Below are 20,326 nucleotides of genomic sequence, written 5' to 3'. Positions count from 1 at the left end.
TCGCATTCATAATTCTCCCAAAGGCTACTGCGGTCAGCAACCCGCGGTTCACCGTGCGGCCACACGGGGGCGCTGCGGTCCTGCTGATCTCAGCACCATGAACCTGTCACAACGGTAGACCTGGGGCCCGTTTCAGAAAGCAGGTTCAACAAACTCTAAGTTAAATCCTTAACTCTAGGTTGACCAACTCTGAGCTGTAAAACTCTGAATTTTCGGTTTCAGAACAGGTGATAACGCTTAGTTCAATCAACTCTGAGTCAAGGTAACTCTGAGTGAAGCTCGTGCATGAGGATATAAAAAGCCCTCATCAATGGAACACAGATAACATGATTCACCATGGCAACAAGTACTAACAAGCCTCGATCCTCCTACTTCTCCCCAGCGGAGTTGCAAATCTTAATGACTGCATATGCAGAAAGCGAGCATATCTTTTTACTAAAAAGCAATACTATGGCAGCAGCCAAAAAGCGGGAGCTCGCGTGGAAAAATATAGCTGACCGAGTCAGAGTATTTGAGAAAAAGAATGTTTTCTCTTGAATGTTCCACTTATACAACAATTATATTCCATATGTGTGTTTGTGCGCACAGGTGCAACCCAACAGGCCCCAAACGGACTTGGCTGCAACTAAAAATGAAATATAAAAATGTAGTTCAAACAGATAAGGTATAATTTAAGTACAAGCAATTGTGATGTTGTTTAGCCTGCCCTCATTAAACAGCATTTAGTGGCTGTGTCACGTTAAAATTGTACCGGGGGCGAAAATTGTACCGGCCTACGTCATCGTTTGTTTACATCCTGACAACCTGCCCGGCAACAGACGACGCGATGCAGAAAACATGTTTCCAAACGACGAAATAGCATAATACAGATCGCGGATCGCTATCTGTATTATGATAGATAGCGATAACACTTGTTTTTACTTTATATTTGTATTGTATTTAATTGTTTAATCGAAACAATAAAAAGATTTGCCCGCGAAACGGGCGATCGCGTCAAATGACGCGTCAAATCACGTAGGAAGGTTCTTGAACATTCTAGACTATGAAACCTGCTTAAAACACTCAGTTTACTAGCTAAATTCGATTACACAATTCAATGCAATACAAATATAAAGTAAAAACAAGTGTTATCTAGCGATCCGTTATCTGTATTATGTTTCAAGAACCCTCCTACGTCATTTGACGCGATCACCCGTTTCGCGGGCAAAACATTTGTCATTTGACGCGATCGCCCGTTTTGCGGGCAATTTTTTTTATTGTTTCGATTAAACAATTAAATACAATACAAATATAAAGTAAAAACAAGTGTTATCGCTATCTATCAAAATACAGATAGCGATCCGCTATCTGTATTATGTTATTTCGTCGTTTGGAAACATGTTTTCTGCATCGCGTCGTCTGTTGCCGGGCAGGTTGTCAGGTTGTCAGGATGTAAACAAACGATGACGTAGGCCGGTACAATTTTCGCCCCCGGTACAATTTTAACGTGACGGCTGCATTCAACATGTGATGGATATATTTAAGTAATTAGGGAAATCTGCTAAACAAAGAAAAATCCCAACACTGCCAGTATTTAATATTGTCTATATGAAAGCAACACCTAGATGCCTTTTATACATACAAGTCTCCAAATTTGTGTTTTCTGGTTATCTTAAAATTTGACCTCCATTATAGCCAACAGAAAAAAGGCAGTCAGTTAGAAATGATTGAAGCATATCATGTCTCTAACAGCTCTTCCATCTCGTGCATCAGCAGGGGGGTCAGGATTATTATCTGGATCATTGGGGGAAAGAGTAGGACATTGTTCTCCTCTAATAGTGGCAATGTTGTGGAGAACCAAACATGCCACTATAATGTCACAAGCCCTTTCCGGGGTGACCCTGAGCCTTCGAAGGCACTGGAACCGGGCCTTGAGTATGCCGATGGTCATCTCCACTCTGGCTCGTGTCCTGCAGTGAGCCAAGTTGTAGTGTTGCTGTGGGCAAGGGTCAGGGTCAGGGTAAGGGGTCAGCAGATAGCGCTGGCAGGGGTACCCTCTGTCTCCGAGTAGATAACCATCAAACTCTCCTATGATAATACAAGATACACTTTATTGTTTCAGTTGTAATAGGAGGAAACAAAATATTGATCATAGGATATAACTATATACTGGATATATAAACTATATATATAAACTCACCACGGGCAAATCTGGCACTCAGTGTAGACTCACGAAACATTCGTGAGTCATACACAGACCCAGGCCACTTCGCTTCCACATTATTTATCATGTGGGCTGCGTCACATATGATCTTCACAGTGGAGAACAGTAATTAGCTGTATAGTGAAGCATATTTCATTTGGAATGTTAAAGGCTATTATTTAGGCCTACCTGTACATTAATGCTGTGGACAGATTTCCTATTCACATAATCTCCTTAATTTATTGAAGGAGCTATGATAGGAATGTGAGTGCCATCTATGCAGCCAATTACACCTGGAAACCCTAAAATATATCAAATTGACTGATTAGTGCTTCAAGTCTCAAAGCTTTATGACATAAATGAATTACTGCTTAGACTGATACCTGCAATTCTGTGGAACTCTTCTTTGAGAAGTCTGGTGGGTCTGTGACTTGGGAACACTACAAACATGCATAGTAGCCGTTTCAGTGCAAGTGTCACATTTCGGACAGCCCGACAGACAGTTGCCTCGGACACATGCTCTGCATCACCGACGCTATACAAAAAACTGAAGTGCAATACAAAGAATTTGCTCGGAACTGAGAGTGTGTCCACGATGTGTCATGTGAGCGATGTGAGGGCTGAGAATATTGTTTATATAAATTATTGATGATGCAGACAACCAGAAACGCTCAAACAGGTACTCATCAGGGAATGATAAAACATCCAATCGGGGTCTAATAATCCTCTCCCGACGGATATTTCTGCTGAGTATCTGCGCTCGACATCAACTGGCTCTTCAATAAAAGGACACGCCATGTCTGCCACTGCCTTCAGTCTGCAGGCTTCAACTTAAGAGCAGGAGAAACTCGGGGTTAGTTGAAGAAAACCTGCCAGCGAGCAGGTTAGGTTCACGGAGTATGTTGCCAGGGTAACTGACTCAGAGTAAAGCTGAACTGGCTTTGTGAAACTGAAAAACCAGAGTTTCCCTCATCTCAGGGTTAACTAACTCAGAGTTTTCACTTAACCTGCTTTCTGAAACGGGCCCCTGGTCACCTGCCTTAATGCAATCAGCAACTGGATGATGCAGAACTTCCTCAAACTGAACCATTACAAAACAGAAGCCATTCTCATTGCCCCACCACTCATGTCGAAATTCAAACACTCTCAATTATCCATCCCCGGCTTTTTCACCACCACCATCTCTGAAGTTAAAAACCTTGGTGTAAATTATAGATTCCACCCTCTCATTTGTTAGTCACATAACAAACATCACCAAAACAGCTTTCTTTCACCTCAAAAACATTTCCAAACTCCGCCCCTCCCCTAACCACTGCTGAGCCTCTCATTCATGCCTTCATATCCTCAGACTAGACTACTGCAATGCCCTTCTCTTCGGTGTCCCAGCAAAGTTACCTAACAGACTACAATACATACCCAATTCCGCCTCAAGAGTTCTCACCCGCACTGGGCCCTGGCAACACATCACTGCCATCCTCCACCAACTACACTGGCTCCCTGTGCAATACCGTATTCAATTTAAAATCACTCTCCCTGCTTTCAAAGAACCACATCATCTTGCACCTTCCTGTCTCTCTAACCTCCTGGCCCCCCTACCAACCAACCCGCACCTTCCGCTCCACTGAAGCCCACCTCCTCTCCACCCCCGCCGCACACCTCCGCACCACGGGTGACGGGGCGTTGAGCGTGGCCGCTCCAAGACTCTGGAGCTCCCTCCCTCTTGTACTGCGTCAATGCGCTTCACCGTCCACTTCCAAATCTCTACTCATAGCCCTCCTCTTCATCCTCAGTCACATAACAAACATCACCAAAACAGCTTTCTTTCACCTCAAAAACATTTCCAAACTCCGCCCCTCCCCTAACCACTGCTGAGCCTCTCATTCATGCCTTCATATCCTCAGACTAGACTACTGCAATGCCCTTCTCTTCGGTGTCCCAGCAAAGTTACCTAACAGACTACAATACATACCCAATTCCGCCTCAAGAGTTCTCACCCGCACTGGGCCCTGGCAACACATCACTGCCATCCTCCACCAACTACACTGGCTCCCTGTGCAATACCGTATTCAATTTAAAATCACTCTCCCTGCTTTCAAAGAACCACATCATCTTGCACCTTCCTGTCTCTCTAACCTCCTGGCCCCCCTACCAACCAACCCGCACCTTCCGCTCCACTGAAGCCCACCTCCTCTCCACCCCCGCCGCACACCTCCGCACCACGGGTGACGGGGCGTTGAGCGTGGCCGCTCCAAGACTCTGGAGCTCCCTCCCTCTTGTACTGCGTCAATGCGCTTCACCGTCCACTTCCAAATCTCTACTCATAGCCCTCCTCTTCACCCTGGCTGTTCCCTCTGACCCCTAACTCCTCCTACCGTGACCCTGAGCAGGGCTGACCAACACACCCCCACCCCCCTGCCATTTCCTCTTCCAACGTATCTTTTACCGCTGGTTTATTTATGACCTAGTTGTTTTGATTTGTTTTCTTTCTCTATAATGTGTTTAACAAATGTAAAGTGTTTTATTGTCCCTGTTTGATGTCTAATGTTATTTTATTGCCATTTTTTTTTACATTTACCGTCTATATTTATTTCCCTTTGGTGACATGAAAGGCGCTTGAAACAAAATGAATTATTTTTATTGTGTGTGTGTGTGTGTGTGTGTGTGTGTGTGTGGGTGTGTGTGTGTGTGTGTGTGTCTCAAGCGTGTGGTTTGAGAGCGTGCCTCATCATTCCGAAAAGATTTATATCATTATCCTGCAGTTGGAAATGGAGACTGCATATCTTTTTTTCCTTTCATAATTTCCATACCGGCGTCTTCTCCAATTGTGGGGTTGTTCCTCGCCCGCGGGGCTAGTGTGCAATGCTGATCGTCTTTCACTGGCAAAACGTGACAACTTACTCTCTGTCCCATCCTCGACTTTTCGGTGCAACGGGGTACCAAACAACCACCGGGCATTATTGCGTTTGAAAAAACGAGAGCAGAAGTATAAACTAGTCAACGTATCACAGGGATTTGTACCACACGCGCTAAAGGTCCCCCTCCAAACGGAAACAGGCGGGCGGGGCAGCGAGCGCAATGCACTGTGGTAGTTGGAGGATTTCTTACTTTGAGCCAGAGAGACACTTTCTGCCTTTTCTCAGGCTAGGCCCTAGGCCCTAGGCCCCCTCTCTCTCTCTCTCTCTCTCTCTCTCTCTCTCTCTCTCTCTCTCTCTCTCACTGTATATAGTGGCCTTTTGTCCAGATTAAAAAGCTGATATAGGAGCGAGTTAGAGGACGCAAATTAAAAAACAAAAACAAAGCAATAGCTGGTTCAAAGTTAAACAAAAGTGCTTTATCAAACAAGAGTCTATATATATTTTGTATTTCTTTTAATTTGTATTCTTCCCTAATCTCTCTTTCGCTGTGCTTTTGACTCTTGAGCTGCAATAACGATTGATTCCCCCGTGTGGGATTCATAAAGTTGATCGTATCTTATCTGCTTGTGGATGTTTTATTGGTAAAAATGTGTGTGTGTGTGTTGTCTTATCTGTTTCCTAACTTTGAATAGTCTGTAATCATTTTATTCTCCTTCAAAGTGATAAAAGTATTTTCCTTATCCGATTGTATTTTGATACGTTGGGAGTCCCATGCTATCACTGCAGACGATACAAAGTACAGCAGAAATTAATAGCCTTGACGTGACTTTAGTTCCACTGTTTTAACCTCCACCATCGTGACTGGGTTGTGGTGGTTTTATAGCTTTATATGGACCTCCTCAAACCTTTGCTCTGTCTTGATATAGTTATGGGTGTGTTCTGGTGAAGCCCAGCCCTGAGCATCATAATGGTTCCAGGTGTAGTCAGCTGTCGTTCAAAGCCTCCTTCCTCATTCCATCTGTCTTCACTGAGGAGCCCAGCAGCTCAATCTGTACTCAGAACCTTTAGAACCGTGTTCACGTTCTGTCTCCGTTCTGAACACTTACTTTGTGTTTTGGCGAACACCTGAATCTCCTCCTTCAACTGATCTTACTTTCCATCCTTTTGTGCTTTTATATTTTCATACAACACGGGACAGCACACCTTTCACCATAGAGAAGCTAAGGTACAGTTTGCTGAATGTCATGTTTTCTTTAGATTATTGGTCATATATTCTCACTGTATTAATATATTCTAAATGATCGGTTACCAGTCCAGTTTGATTGTTTCCAGGTTAATGCTGTAAAAGAGATATTGATCTCAGAGAGACAACCTGTCTGAATAAAGGAATATGGGTCAGAACATCAATAACTAGTTTCACTGTGTTGAGGGCGTTTTTATATGGAACCTTTGGTCCAGGAACGGAACAGAACTCACATTGGGTTCCAATGGAAAACAGTTTGGATTCAAACATTCCGTGTGTGTGTGTGTGTGTGTGTGTGTGTGTGTGTGTGTGTGTGTGTGTGTGTGTGTGTGTGTGTGTGTGTGTGTGTGTGTGTGTGTGTGTGTGTGTGTAAAACATGCACGCATACACGAACACACGGTGTGTTTGTGTGAGTGTTTGTGTGTGTGTGTGTGTGTGTGTTGGGGGGTCCTGACCTTGAAGACCACCCCAGCGATAGTGGTTCCCATCTTTCTTGCGGTTGGAGGCCTGAAGCCACGCGGGGACAGACTAGCCTCCAGATCCACACACACAGACACACACAGGCAGACAGGCAGACAGGCAGGCAGACAGACAGACAGACAGACAGACAGACAGACAGACAGACAGACAGACAGACAGACAGACAGACAGACAGACAGACAGACAGACAGACAGACAGACAGACAGACAGACACATATAGAGAGACGGAGAGAAACACATATTTTATTATTCATATCTTTTTGACTTTTGACCCTTGAGCTGCAATAACAAGTGATTCCCCCGTGTGGGATTCATAAAGTTGATCGTATCTTATCTGCTTGCGGATGTTTTATTGGTAAGGGTGTGTGTGTGTGTGTGTGTGTCAGGGGCGGCCGGCCAATAGAGGGCGATAGGGCGCCGCCCTCCTTGAGTCAAAAAGAAAAAAGATAATATGCCTAATATTTTTTTTTAATAATATATAATATGTATATATTTTTTAGTGATAATGATGATAACCAATACATTTTGTAAAAAATTAAGATAGCCTGTTTTCCTCTGAGCAGTTGTGTTCCATACCAACCGAGCGCTGGGGGCGATTTCAGCCTGGCTGGAAATCGCCCCCAGCGCTCTCATTGACTTTCATGTAAAAGCTTTTTTTTTCAAACTGCAAGCCCTGCAATGCATTCTCTATGGGTTCCGGGAGGGCTTGCACTAACGTGATTCCGTTATATCATACGTACACTACAGTGAACGTCACGTGGTGCTTTTATGGCTTTTAATAGGTTCATCACGTTACGTGCCTGCGCCGCCGCCGCAGTCACATTCACGATCGTCATGGCGAATATTACGGCTCAGAGCAACTCCATAATTTCATTTAGAGAATTACCATTTAGTCGTCGAAGCAATCAGGAAAAATTGGCTGTTAAACAATTAGGACCACCCCGACCAAATTTAAATATAAAACAAATATCAAAGAAAGGAGGCAAGTCGTACACCAGGGGATTTTCGCGGTGCTGGTACGAGAGGAAAAACTGGCTAGCAGGATGCGAGGTAGCCAACGGACTCTTCTGCTACCCCTGCGTCCTCATCCACCCTGTCACACTAAATTTGTACCGGGGGCGAAATTTGTACCGGGCGCGTCATCATTATGTAATCCATTACAAACCTGCCCTGCAACAGATGATCGCGTCGTCCGTTGCCGGGAAGGTTTCAAAAAACATTTGCGCTCATGTTGCCAAAGACAAAATAACATAATACAGTTAACGGATCGCTAAATAATGTAATGTTTGGTGGGTTCCTTAATAAACACACAATGTATCTTGCGCCTTGTCACATTCTTAACCCGGAACAGACATCCACATGCAGCGCGCCAATCCAACTGCGCATGCTCCGTGTGACGGTCTAATAACTGATGTTGATATCATTACAGATAACACTTGTTTTTACTTTATATTTGTATTGTATTTAATTGTTTAATCAAATTTAGCAAGTAAACTGAGTGTTTAAAGCAGGTCAAGGACGAAATAGCACAATACAGATAACGGATCGCTAGATAGAAGGTTCGCGAATGTTCACGTCATTCGACGCGATCGTCCCGATCATCTGTTGCCAGGCAGATTTGGAGTGGATTACGTATGGATGACGCGCCCGGTACAAATTTGGCAGCCGGTACAAATTTAGTGTGACAGCTGCACCACGGAAACACCTTGGACTAAGACAGGTTTCACAGATATGCATCATCTGTCCGAAAAAATAAAAAAGCATGAAACATCGAGGATCCACATGGACATCTGCTTAAAACTGTCTGCGTTTGGGAGCGTCAACATTGCTACGCAGTTGGACGATGGCTACAGGCTAGCACTGCGTCGGCACAATGATGAGGAAAATTTCAATACAAGTGAGAAATGTTGTTTTAATGTTGTTGTGTTGTTGCACTACTCAAATGTTAACATCCATTTTTTTGTTTAATCAGAACACAACTGCTGCACTTAAAATAAATGTTATCAGATGGAGAAAGAGTATTGTGATTTATTGTAAAGCAGTCTTTTTTAACTTTCAGAGGTATTTAAGGAGGCAAAAAGGTAGATGAAAATGTACCTTTAGATGACCACAGTGGGATAGTTCATTCATCAGCCAAAAGCATGTTAACATTCACTATGAACTTGATTTAGCTGTATCAAAAAAATCCTATAGAACATGCAGTCAATGTCAGATGTTGCCATTTAGCTGTTCGATGAGGTAGCAGAAAACAAGCAGAAAACCATCTGATTGTACCGTGGATCTTAGCCATCATCTTAGCCATCATCTTAGCCATCATCTTAGCCATCATCGCAACAATTGCCCCCCCTGAGAAAATGTGTGTGTGTGCGTGCGTGTATTTGTCCGTGTATTTGTGTGTGTGTGTGTGTGTGTGTGTGTGCGTGCGTGTATTTGTCTGTGTATTTGTGTGTGTGTGTGTGTGTGTGTGTGTATGTGTTGGGGGGTCCTGACCTTGAAGACCACCCCAGCGATAGTGTTTCTTGCCGTCGGAGGCCTGAAGCCACGCGGGGACAGAGTAGCCTCCAGATGTACATTCCTACACACACACACACACACACACACACACACACACACACACACACACACACACACACACACACACACGCACACAGACATTAACGCACACATACACAGACATTAACACTCACATGAATGTGACTTTTGCAGGACAGTCATCACAAAAGCATCTAGATGCACCCCCTGACTGAGAGACGAGGTGACGTGTGTCGGGGCTCCACTGACCGTCCTTAGCGTCCTTACCCTGCCCACCTGCCGTGCTGATGTTTTGCCTGTTGTGGGCTTTGTGTATGTGTTCAATGATGTATCCGTCTGATCGTATGTTAGCTGTAGATGGTTAAATAATGTCACGATCAGTCGTACTGCAGCCTCTCATTATGAAGTGCACTGAAGGTGTGCCCATATCCGAGGCTATATACCTGGCATTTATTCAGCTGATTGCTCTTTTAAGTGCGCCAGATTGATGCCAATTATTGTCGTGTTTGCATTGTAATGAACAACTTTGCCTCTCCTTGTTATAAAACAACACACATCCAAACAACTTTAGCCAATGCAGGCTCCTAACAGTGTTGCTTTACGAATACTATATACCATATCATCAATTTTAAGTGTGTGTGTGTGTGTGTGTGTGTGTGTGTGTGTGTGTGTGTGTGTGTGTGTGTGTGTGTGTGTGTGTGTGTCTGTGTGTGTGTGTGTGTGTGTGTGTTGTCATGTAGGCTATAGATATAGACTGATTGTCTTGGCTTGCATGAATGAAATATTGTAATGTTATGGCCTAGGCCTACTGCATATTGAGAACATTTAGATCGGTATTGCTGAACATTCTGGGGATGAGGACACCACCGAACATTGACGGGTATTTCACACACTGCCATCTCAATATATAGCCTAACATACATAAATGTAACACTTGATTAGACACAAATGTAATTTCGAGATAACTCGGTTTAATTAAATACTCAAGGGAAATACAAATACAAGCACCTCAAGTTGTACTTATTGTTCGGTACTTCAGTGAGGGCAGTTACAATACATTACTAAAGATTAGAGTATCAGCGGATTTAATATTTATTTGTATAATCTTCACAACTCACAGCAATTAAATGTTAATTTATCATCATGGGAAATAACATATAAACAAGCTTCATAAAAAAATATTTCTAAGCAGTACAGAACAGTTTAACGTCTGAATTTATCCTGAAAGCCTATTTCCTAGAATAATTCATTTGTATTCCGTTTTAGGCCATCTCACTTATGGTCACTTAAATGTTTTTAAGCTCACCATGTCCAGAATTCAGAGTTCAAAACATTTATTCACAAATGTGTTCTATTTTTTTGCCAAGCAGAGCCAGACAGTCCTGTGCAACAGAAATGGAAAACTGTTCATTAATTATCATGAGTTTCGCAAATGATAGAGCAGTTGCTGGTGTTTTAGAGCCATCTGCTGGTGTGATTGGGTATTGCAGATCTGCATCCGCCTAGGTGTGTGTGCGGCAACTTAAAAGTTTTAAGATCGAGAACGTATGTTTATGTTATGAACCTCGACATATTAGATGATTGTATATTGTATAATTTATATGTTATTATTGTTTTTATAGTTTGTCACTTGGTAGGGAGTTTATTCACATTTTAGTTTGACCACATGTTACTGGTTAGCTATGTTGGCTGTCTACTAGCAGTGATTTGTTTTACTCGTGCAGATCCTGCTGTACAAATCACAAATATACCTTTGCAAGAGACCAATGTGTTTGTCCTGTCTTTCAGGTATGCTGCTCCGAAATGTAAATGTAATGTTATAATTTCATTATTTGTATATATTTGATGTGTATATAGCAGAACCAGTTGACGTGACATGTGATCCTGCTGTACAAATCACAAATATATCTTTGAAAGAGACCAATGTGTTTGTCCTGTCTTTCAGTCCTTTAGATTTAGACCCAATCACAACCGTTACACCTGTGCAAATATTCAAATTAGCCATGTGCGCCAAACAGAAGATAGAAGCAATGTAATAACTAATTGTTGTGCATTGTTGTGTATATAGGTAAGCCTACTGCAGGGTTAGTTGTGGTTGGTTGTGGTCTTAGTGATACAGACTAGCCTTGGGGTTGGAGTAGTTGGAGTGATTGTGTGATTGTGCGAGAGAGAGCGCACCTGCCGTGGTTTTGTTTGGCTTGTTGTGGGCTTTGTTTATTTGTTAAATGATGTATCTGTCTGATCGTATTAGCTGTAGATGGATGGTTAAATAATGTCACAAGATCGGACATACTGCAGGCTCTCATCTGCAAGTGCACTGATTGTGTGCCCGTCTCCGATATGCTATATACCTGGCATTTATTCAGTTCATTGTTCTTCTGAGTGCGCCAGAATGGCGCCAATTATTGTCGTGTTTGCATTGTAATGCACAACTTTGCCTCTCCATGTTGTAAAAAAATGAGCATCCCAACAACTTTAGCCATAACAGGCTCCTATGCCAGTGTTGCTTTCCGAGCGTGCTTTAATTGTGTGTCAACTGGTGTATCAGCTTCACCAGTTGATTTATATTGAATCTGTGGTTCAGTAAAGTGACATAATTCAGACTTTGGTCCAGTGGAGAAATTATTCAAACGTTCTTTACTTTAAAGGCATCCAGTGCAACTTTATGTAAACATTCAATGAAAAATAAACATTCAATTTGTGGTGAGAACTGATAGAAAATCGTAAACAACAACAATCGCCGGTGGGGAGAAGCCATTTTTCCATTGACTGGAAGCCTGCTTTATTTATTGTAGGTTACAAAAAATAAAGAAAATGGCGGCATTGTTGTTGTTATCGATTTTCTATCAGTTCTCACCACACAACGACGTCTCATCTTTGCTGCTTGAATGTCGGTATGTAATGGTATGGAGTTATTGAAACTTACTACGTGTAAAAAAGACTAGAAATTGAATGTTTATTTTTAAGCCTCGAAAGTTGCACTGGGTGCCTTTAATGGTACCGCAATGAATTTTTTAAGTCTATTGTATATCTTTTTTGTGTTGTAGTTTAAGCACAGTCACAGTCTCAAGGTGTTTAATAATTCATCTGTCATCTGCAGTACACATCTGTACTGTAGTGAGGGCAGTGCGGTTATGTTGTGGGGTTCATATCGATGGTCTATGACGTCCATAATGCTTTAGTGTGACGCAGTCACAAAGATCAAAAGTTCAAAAGGCAATTGAAGTGATGGATGAGTTGTGTTTTTGTCCAGGTCTCCAGTCTACTATGGATGAGGAGAGAGAAGAGGGGTGTCCTACCTCTAAGACCACTCTGTCTGGGGAACATGGCCGCCGAAGCAAAGCTAAGGGGTAAGAAGAGGATCTCTCTGTCTGTGACTGCTGTCCATCTCAAAGCTCAGCAGTGATGCATCATGACTCCATCATTAGTCTGAGTAAAAGGTGTGTGTGTGTGTGTGTGTGTGTGTGTGTGTGTGTGTGTGTGTGTGTGTGTGTGTGTGTGTGTGTGTGTGTGTGTGTGTGTGTGTGTGTGTGTGTGTGTGTGTGTGGTAGCCCAGAGAAGCAGGAGAGAACAGACCCCCCTGGACCCAGCTGTGTCTCCATGAAGAGTGGCTGGTCTATGGATAATCCTCTTAGTTTTAAAGATGGAAATCAGTCTATTGAGAAGAGGTGAAGATTTATCAGAGATCATAAAGATGCAGCTTCCATCGAACGTCCATAAATCCTGGTTCTTGTTTTTCTAGAAGAGTCCAGCAGGAGAGAGCAGACTCCCCTGGACCCAGCTGTGTCTCCATGAAGAGTGACCACTCTATGGATGTACCATTGTTGTTTAAAGATGGACGCCCCTCCAGAGAGGAGAGGTAGGGGTTCAAACAGACGATGAAAACAGACCACTTGGTTGTTTTCAGACTACTGATATCTACATGTCTGGCGAAGTGTGTGTGTGTGTGTGTGTGTGTGTGTGTGTGTGTGTGTGTGTGTGTGTGTGTGTGTGTGTGTGTGTGTGTTGTAGCCCAGAGCAGCAGCAGAGAACAGACTCCCCTGGACCCAGCTGTGTCTCCATGAAGAGTGACCACTCCATGGATATACCATTGTTGTTTAAAGATGGACGTCCCTCCAGAGAGGAGAGGTAGGGGGTTCAAACAGACGATGAAAACAGACCACTTGGTTGTTATCAGTCTCTACTGATACTGACATCTACAAGTCTGGCGAAATAGAATTGTGTGTGTGTGTGTGCCTGTGTGTGTGTGTGTTCCCCAAAGACACCAGATGACGTCAAAGGTTACCAGTGCTCAGTCTCTACTGCAACATCAAACAGAGCTGATCAAGGTGTGTAAATGTCCACCGAGACGTTTGACTTCAGCTCTCCATGAACATTAGAAAGCATCTCTTGTCCAGCGGGACGTGAATCCAGGAAAGATGCTTCTGATGTCCTCAGTGAGTTCAGAGTAAAGTTCTCCTTGATGTTTGTTCTGTTCCAGAGGGCTGAGGAGAACGCACACGCTTTCCTAGACAAGGAGCTGAAGAAGCTCTGGAGGGATCTCTTCTCAGATTACCCACAATGCTCAGAGGGTCAGAGAGTGGAGGTGGAGGAGGAGGTGGATGATAAGAAGGAGGAGCAGAGGAGGCGCGCCATAGAGGGAGTGGTGGACATCACAATCCTCTGCCTGATAGAAATGAACCAGGAGGAACTGGCCGACAAACTGCGGGGCGGTAAGAGGCTCTTATTTTGAAAACAGAGAAGAAATACACATTCTGATGAGCAGTAGGAGAATATTATTTGTTCTCTTCGGACTAAATTACATAATGTGAGACTTATACATTTCAAACTTCAATGTGGAGACAATCTTTCCTCTTTGGTGTTAAATGGTTTGATCCAGTATGTAGGGTTGTTGTGGGGTATCAGGTTAAATGGTTTGATCCGGATATGTAGGGTAATGGTGGGGGTCTCAGGTTAAAGAATGTTAAACATCATCATTACCAGCACCAAATCCCCCGACCACATCAACCCCATTCTCGTCCGACTACACTGGCTCCCTGTCCAACACCGGACTGACCTTAAAACCCTTCTGCTCACCGACAAAGCCCCCCACAACGTGGCCCCCACTTATCTCCCGACCTCCTCCAGGAGGACAGGCCCTGCCGCTCCCTTCGTCATCCTCAGCTGGTCTTCACCGTCCCGACCTCCCGCCTCATTACCGTGGGTGCTAGGGCTCTCAGCACCGTGGGTGCTAGGGCTCTCAGCACCGTGGGTGCTAGGGCTCTCAGCACCGTGGGTGCTGGGGCTCTGAGCACCGTGGGTGCTAGGGCTCTGAGCACCGTGGGTGCTAGGGCTCTCAGCACCGTGGGTGCTAGGGCTCTGAGCACCGTGGGTGCTAGGGCTCTCAGCACCGTGGGTGCTAGGGCTCTCAGCACCGTGGGTGCTAGGGCTCTCAGCACGGTGGGTGCTGGGGCTCTGAGCTGAACTGAAAGAGACACCCTGACAACATTGAATCCCTCCTCAAAACACATGTGTTCCCACTGGCCTTCTCGCTGTAATGACCCCCTACTGGGGGTTCCCCTCGTATCCCCGTTGGGCTACTGTTCTTACCCCCTCCTACCTGGGTCTCCTCACTGTTCTTACCCCCCCCTACCTGGGTCTCCTCACTGCTGTTCTTACCCCCTCCTACCTGGGTCTCCTCACTGCTGTTCTTACCCCCTCCTACCTGGGTCTCCTCACTGTTCTTACCCCCTCCTACCTGGGTCTCCTCACTGCTGTTCTTACCCCCTCCTACCTGGGTCTCCTCACTGCTGTTCTTACCCCCTCCTACCTGGGTCTCCTCACTGCTGTTCTTACCCCCTCCTACCTGGGTCTCCTCACTGTTCTTACCCCCTCCTACCTGGGTCTCCTCACTGTTCTTACCCCTCCTACCTGGGTCTCCTCACTGTTCTTACCCCCCCCCCCTACCTGGGTCTCCTCACTGCTGTTCTTACCCCCTCCTACCTGGGTCTCCTCACTGCTGTTCTTACCCCCTCCTACCTGGGTCTCCTCACTGTTCTTACCCCCTCCTACCTGGGTCTCCTCACTGCTGTTCTTACCTCCTCCTACATGGGTCTTATGTCTTGTTTTGATCATGCTGTTGGCGATGCAGCTCTTGCTGTTTTTGACCCTAGATTGTTTTATGAATTGTAAGGCGAACTTGGGTGTCATGAAAGGCGCCTTGAAATAAAATGTTATTCAATGTAATTATTAATATTATTATAATTATTAATAATAATATTAAACATAAGCTGCAGATCAACAGCAGAATAACTCAGTGGAAGAGATGCAACACTATCTTGTTATATCAGCATTTCATTTTACACTAATTCATTATCATTAGTATTATCATTAGACCAATCATATTGCTGTGGAAAAACGAAAAGTCCTGAACATTTTGACTCTGTAACATGCAGTCTGTCACAACCAGCTTTTCTGACCACAAGTAATGAAGCCACTAAATATCATGAAATTGATAATTCAACAGGAAATATTGACATGTTCCAACTGATGCCACCGTCCACTAACTGATGTCTAATGTTTTTTTCTCATTTAGGAGCTGCTGCTGTCGAGTGCCAACATAAAATCAAGTCTCATTTGAAGAAATATTTCTCGTGTGTGTTTGAGGGAATCGCTAAAGCAGGTCATTCAACACCTCTGAATGAGTTCTACACAGAGATCTTCATCACAGAGAGAGGCAGTGGAGAGGTCAACAAGGAACATGAGGTCAGACGGATTGAAACCGCTTCCAGGAAACCAGCCAATGAAGGAACACCAATCAAATGTGCTGACCTCTTTAAACCCTTACCTGGACACGATCAACCAATCAGGACAATAATGACAACTGGAGTGGCCGGTATTGGTAAAACCATCTTAACACACAAGTTCATCCTGGACTGGGCTGAAGAACAAGCCAACCACGACATACACTTTACATTTCTCCTCACTTTCAGAGAGCTGAATTTACTGAAAGGAGAACAATTTAGCTTGGTGGAACTTCTTCATCACTTCTTTATTGAGACCAAAGAAGCAGGAATCTGCAGATACGACCGGTTCCAAGTTGTCTTCATCTTGGATGGACTGGATGAGTGTCGACTTCCTCTGGACTTCCAGAACAACAAGATATGGAATGATGTCACAAAGTCCACCTCGGTGGACATGCTGCTGACAAACCTCATCAGGGGCCACCTGCTTCCCTCTGCTTGCGTCTGGATAACCACACGCCCTGCGGCAGCCAATAAGATCCCTGCTCATTGTGTTGACATGGTGACAGAGGTGAGAGGGTTCACCGACCAACAGAAGGAGGACTACTTCAGGAAGAGATTCAAAGATGAGACGCTGGCCAGCACAATCATCACCCACGTCAAGAAATCACGAAGCCTCCACATCATGTGTCACATCCCAGTATTCTGTTGGATCACTGTTACAGTCCTGGAGGACTTCTTCAAAACATCCCAGATAGGAGAAGAGACGCCCAAGACCGTGACTCAGATGTACAGCCACTTCCTGAGGGTTCAGTCCATACAGGGGGACAGGAAGTATCGTTTGTTAACTGAAACAGACACAAACTGGACTGCACAGAGCAGGGAGATCATTGTTTCTCTGGGAAAACTGGCTTTTAACCAGCTGGAGAGTGGCAACCTGATCTTCTACGAGGCAGACCTGGTAAAGTGTGACATTGATATCAGAGCAGCCTCAGTGTACTCAGGAGTGTTCACCCAGATCTTTAAAGAGGAGTGTGGGCTGTACCTGGACAAGGTGTTCTGCTTTGTCCATCTGAGCCTCCAGGAGTTTCTGGCTGCTCTTTATGTCTTTTGGTCCTTCATCCACAATGGTGTCAATCTGCTCTCAGAAGAACCACCAACCTCCAGTGAAGATGAACTCCTCCTCTACCAGAGTGCTGTGGACAAGGCCTTACAGAGTGAGAACGGACACCTGGACTTGTTCCTCCGCTTCCTCCTGGGCCTCTCTCTAGAGACCAATCAGATTCTCCTACGAGGTCTGCTGGGACAGACAATAAGTAGCTCACAGACCAACAAGGGAACAGTGTCTTACATCAAGCATAAGTTAGATGGTAATCTCTCTCCAGAGAGAAGCATCAATCTGTTTCACTGTCTGAATGAGCTGAACGACCGTTCTCTAGTGGAGGAGATCCAACAGTCCCTCACATCAGGAAGTCTCTTCGAAACGCATGTGTCTCCTGCTCAGTGGTCAGCTCTGGTCTTCATCTTACTGACATCAGAAGAGGAGCTGGACATGTTTGACCTGAAGAAATACCAAGCTTCAGAGGAGGGTCTTCTGATGCTGCTGCCAGTGATCAAAGCCTCCAAAAGATCACTGTAGGTTTACTCATAATAATGTATGACAATACACAACACAATATACCTGATAGTAGAATATATAAGTTACAACTAACAAAACATATCTGTAGGTTCACTAATAACATGCATTACAATAAACCCACTAACCCACTTTTCTAATAAAGATGGAAGACAATAACTTAATTACGTTAAAAGTAAAAGTTACGCAGATTATTAAATTAACATTTAAGGATCTAATATAGTTCAATTAATAAAACATATCTTATAAAAGCTTTTATAACTTTTTGCCAACAATGTTATAACTTATTACGTTATTGGCTGGTTATTACGTTATTGGCCTTGTATAAAAAATATTTAGAAAATGTAATAACTGAGCCAATAATGCAATAAATTAGGTATCTCTTTATTTTATTTTCAGTTTCTGGAGAGAATTTGTCACTTAACCTTATTATTGCATCTTGCATCAAGCGCTTAAATATCTGACCTAACAGTGACCCCTCCACCCTCATACCCCCTCCAGAGGATGCCGTAAAGGAGCAAAGAGGGAATTTGGATTTATACGTTACTCTTAGGGTTCTGTTATATTAATAGTAAGCAGCCAATAACGTAATAAGTTATAACATTATTGGCAAGAAGTTATAACGTTATTGGCTCAACAACTTTATTACATTGTTGGCAAGTTATTATGTTATTGGCTTTATTACATTTACATTTTTATGTTATTGGCATTTTTTACTTAATTGGCCACTATAACATTATTGGTTGCTACACACAGCCTCCATTACGTTTAAAGTAAAAGATGTGGGTCATTCTAATCACAGTCCCTAACATATTGTGTTATGTGTGTGCAGGCTGAATGGCTGTCATCTGTCAGAGGGATGCTGTGAAGCTCTGGCCTCGGTTCTCAGCTCCAACTCCTGTAGTCTGACAGTGCTGGACCTGAGTACCAATTATCTGCAGGATTCAGGAGTGAAGCTGCTCTCTGCTGGACTGGGGAGTCCACACTGTACACTGGAAACTCTCAGGTCAGTTTCACTCAATATCTCAAACAGTTACACCACAAGTTCTACATCAGGGGACATTGAGCAGATTTTCCTGGACTGGGCTGAAGAACAAGCCAACCACGACATACACTTTACATTTCTCCTCATTTTCAGAGAGCTGAATTTACTGAAAGGGGAACAATTTAGCTTGGTGAAACTACTTCATCCAGGGCTCTACAGTGCGCCCATTTCACTCGCATTTGCGAGTGTGCGTTCACACCAAACGCGAAGGGGCGAAACGATTCCATACAAAGCAGCGATTCCATTTGCATCGCAACACTTTTGCCCGGCACTGGCGAGCGCGTTCACGTGGATTTCAGGTGGATTTGCAGCACGCCACTTTTGCTCGAGTTGAAACTTTGCCGCGACATTCGCGTGATGACAGCCAATCAGCGTTCAACAGCGTGGCCACTGAGTGACGTGTGTAACGTAACAGCCAATCAGCGTTCAACAGCGTGGCCACTGAGTGACGTGTCTAACGTAACAGCCAATCAGTTTTCAACCTGCCAACCGTTCCCTGCAGTGCAGTCCGGGGTGAACCGCAGCATGGAGGAGAAAGTGATTGTTGCCGTTTGCGACTCCCCGAGCTCTATATAGAATAGTATATAATATATTATAATTGTATTGTATATATAATATCACGGCCAAAAGCTCTGTGCGCCTCCGGATGGCCGTAGCGCGGGGAGCGCTACGGGAGGGTTTAGCGGGTTTGTTTACCTACGTTGCTATGGTTACCAGTCTTGTGTGTCCCAACGATTTATTATCTAAATCGCTGTCTAATCATACTTCATTCACTGCCTTATCCCTGGTCATTACAATATTATGAATAGACTGCGTGGAGAAAGTTAATGCTGTTACTGTAGTCGATAAAGTCTACAAATTCAACCCCCGACTGGTTGAAGGATTTCGGGTGGCTAGTTTATGATGCCAAGTCTGTACATTTTGTAAGGAAGCCCCATCGGCAATGGCAGGCTCCTCTCTGTTTATAACGGGGAACCCTAATCTGATACGCGATGCTGTGGTGAAACACATCGAGTCCACTAGGCATTCTCGCTGTCCCGATTTCTATATAAATCGAACCCAGTCCCAGCCCAATAACCCTGGTACGGTGGAAGCCGAAATTGGTGCTGTTTTGTGTAGCCTAAATGTCATCTCCCTATTTATTAGTCTTAATTTTGCTTTAGTAAATTGGTGCTGTTGCTGTGTGCAATTTCTGCAGGGTGATAACTGTTCTAAACAAAAACCTATTGTGCTCCTACATTTTTTAACTTGGGGGCACGAGTGCTCCTGAAAAAAAGTGAAAAATCCTCCATTAAGTTTAAAGTAAAAGATGTGGGTCATTCTAATCACAGTCCCTAACATATTGTGTTATGTGTGTGCAGGCTGAATGGCTGTCATCTGTCAGAGAGATGCTGTGAAGCTCTGGCCTCAGTTCTCAGCTCCAACTCCTGTAGTCTGAGAGAGCTGGACGTGAGTTCCAACGATCTGCAGGATTCAGGAGTGAAGCTGCTCTCTGCTGGACTGGGGAGTCCACACTGTACACTGGAAACTCTCAGGTCAGTTTTACTCAATGGTCAAACAGTTACACCACAAGTTCCACATCAGAGGACGGTTATATAACTCAGCTTATAACTCAGTACCTGTGATGACC

At 44.1% G+C, this 20,326-nt stretch overlaps 1 protein-coding gene and 1 long non-coding RNA gene across 2 annotated transcripts in view; both read left to right on the top strand.

Annotated features, from left to right (window-relative positions):
• LOC115544457 (uncharacterized) overlaps positions 1-20,326 on the top strand; it is a 993,561-nt gene that overhangs the window by 686,600 nt on the left and 286,635 nt on the right. The gene's annotated exons all lie outside the window — the stretch shown is intronic.
• Positions 5,914-13,093, top strand: LOC115544502 (uncharacterized). Its single transcript, XR_003976879.1, has 4 exons — positions 5,914-6,262; positions 12,547-12,643; positions 12,845-12,961; positions 13,036-13,093. It is a non-coding gene; the product is annotated as an uncharacterized LOC115544502 (long non-coding RNA).

Source organism: Gadus morhua, chromosome 5 (assembly GCF_902167405.1).
Source record: "Gadus morhua chromosome 5, gadMor3.0, whole genome shotgun sequence".
Taxonomy (NCBI): Eukaryota; Metazoa; Chordata; class Actinopteri; order Gadiformes; family Gadidae; genus Gadus; species Gadus morhua.
This window is presented reverse-complemented; position numbering and strand designations above follow the sequence as displayed.